Source organism: Chrysochloris asiatica, unplaced genomic scaffold (genome assembly GCF_000296735.1).
Source record: "Chrysochloris asiatica unplaced genomic scaffold, ChrAsi1.0 scaffold00216, whole genome shotgun sequence".
NCBI classification, from domain to species: Eukaryota; Metazoa; Chordata; class Mammalia; order Afrosoricida; family Chrysochloridae; genus Chrysochloris; species Chrysochloris asiatica.
In genome coordinates, this window is record NW_006408734.1 from 5,312,142 (window position 1) to 5,314,430 (window position 2,289).

Sequence of the window (2,289 nt, forward strand, 5' to 3'; positions counted from 1 at the left end):
CCCAGTGAGATGGTTTTGTAAAGTGGCAGCATCAATGGACTCAAGTGTGGCAACTATTGTGAGGTTATACCAAGACCGCACAGTGTGTCGTGCTGTTGTACATAAGATTTCTATAAGTCAGTACCAACACGATGGCACCCTACAGCAACAACATTTTAGTAAACAACCTTCCAATATATTTAGTACTTTTAAAAATTGAGTAAGAGGATCAGTGTCTACTGTATGCACTCAAATTGTCTTAACTGCAACACTTTTTTTTAATAGGAGTGAGAAGAAATTCACTGGAAGTGAAACCAAAACAACAGAGGAATTGCATGGAAAGGATGGTATTTTTGAAGTCTCTGGATTTTTTATATCTGGACAGTTTTTATTGTTTTGTTTTAGAACTGTGCTGGGGTGGTCCCATACCTCCAATTATCACTGGTTATTTCTTTTTAATATAGATGTATCATCTATTAAAACTTCATGTTTACATCCTTGCAATATCACTGCTGCATTCGCACACCATTGTTTTGCTCATAATTTCTTTCCTTCAAATAAATAATAAACTTAGTCAGGTACTCCCAGATGCTCATCCCAAATTAGGCATCTTTAGAAGCTATATTGAAATTTTAACTCAAAACCTTAACAAAGTTTTTGGAAGTTGCTTAATTACTATACAAACACTGGGGAAATCTGACTCAACCCATCGCATATAATTGGTGCTATATATTAAGCATTGGCTGAGAGCAACTTTCAAAAACAAATTACTAAGTTGTCACCTATCAAGACAGAATTATGTTCCCATTAGCTGAAGTACAGACTGTCCTTACTCTAAAGACCAAAATTTGATTTTTATTCAAGGTAGACAAAGGAATGTGTGCTACAATGATAGCTTAACATTAATTTGCATCCAAGGTGGTAGACTTTTATTGTTGCTGCTAAGTGTTATTGAGTCAGTTCTGTCTCCTAATAGCCCTATTCACAATAGAACAAAACACTGCCCAGTCCTGTGCCATGTTCACAATCATTACTATGTTTGAGCCCATTGTTGTATTCTCATTGCTAATCTATTTCAAATAGGCTTTTATAAGTGATAACATATTGAATATAATATAAGCATTTCTGATGAACTGTCAAACCTTCAATATAAAAGAAAAACATTTACCCAGAAAGGTAAATGTAGATTAAGTTTTAACAGGAATGATCTGATTCACTTTTGATTGCTTCTGATTCACTGGGTTGCTTTTGAGATTTACATACAAAAGCTTTTGTTCTTTCTTCTAGTTATGTCACTTACAAAGGTATCTCTCTTTTTTGTTTTTTCTATAGTTCTGTTTCTCAAAGTGTGGTTTGGAGATTCTCATATTTCCCAAGATACTTTCAAGTAGTATTTGAGGTCAAAACTATTTTTCTTAATAATGCCAGAACATTGTTTGTCTTTTTCACTGTGTTAACATTTACATTGCTGGTTAAAAATAAAAAAATAAAAAATATTATGGGTTATTATGAATTGAATTGTTTCACCAAAACAATCCTATTTGGCTATGCTATGATTGTCTGTATTATATAATCACTCTACATTCTGTGATCTGAAGTAATTGTTCTATGTTTTCGTTAATGTTATGGACTGCAAGGTCCATTTGAACAGGAAGGTTGGCAGTTCAAGCTCACCAGCTGCTTCTCAGAAATCCCATACAGGGTCGCTATGAGTCAGAATTAACTCAACAGCACTTAATAACAGCAACAATAAAACATTGATAAGGAGGTTAAATTAATATAAGGCAGAATGTAATCTATAGGATTAGATTGTATCTTGAGTCACTGGACTTAATTTTGAGATATAAAAGAAATTAAACTAGGGAGAGATTAGAGGAATCTGATTACCACCATAAAGAAGAGCTGGAAGCAAAGGCATCCCACTTTACAAGGAAACTTCCTGCTGAAAGTCATTTTGTTTTACTTGCTCTATGGACTGGGAAGTCCACAGCCCTGCCTAATGCTTTAGTTCCTGGTTCTGCTGTTGCCATTCCTTCAGTGTTAGAGTTTTCTGTCACTAGGTTGAGGAGGTTCAATGTACACGGACTTCAGACTCCAAAGGACATGCTCTAATCCTGGCTCTACTTTGATGATAGTGAGAACCCCTTCCTGCTTCTAAGATGGCTCAATTTATGCCTATGATAGACCTTCAAGTTTTTACATTTACAATGAACTCTGCTAGCATCCACAGCTGAATCATGTTATCCTGTCAGTATCTTCTCCCACATTTTCTTACCAAGATGCAGTAGAGCAGAAATGTTGTTTGGTGGT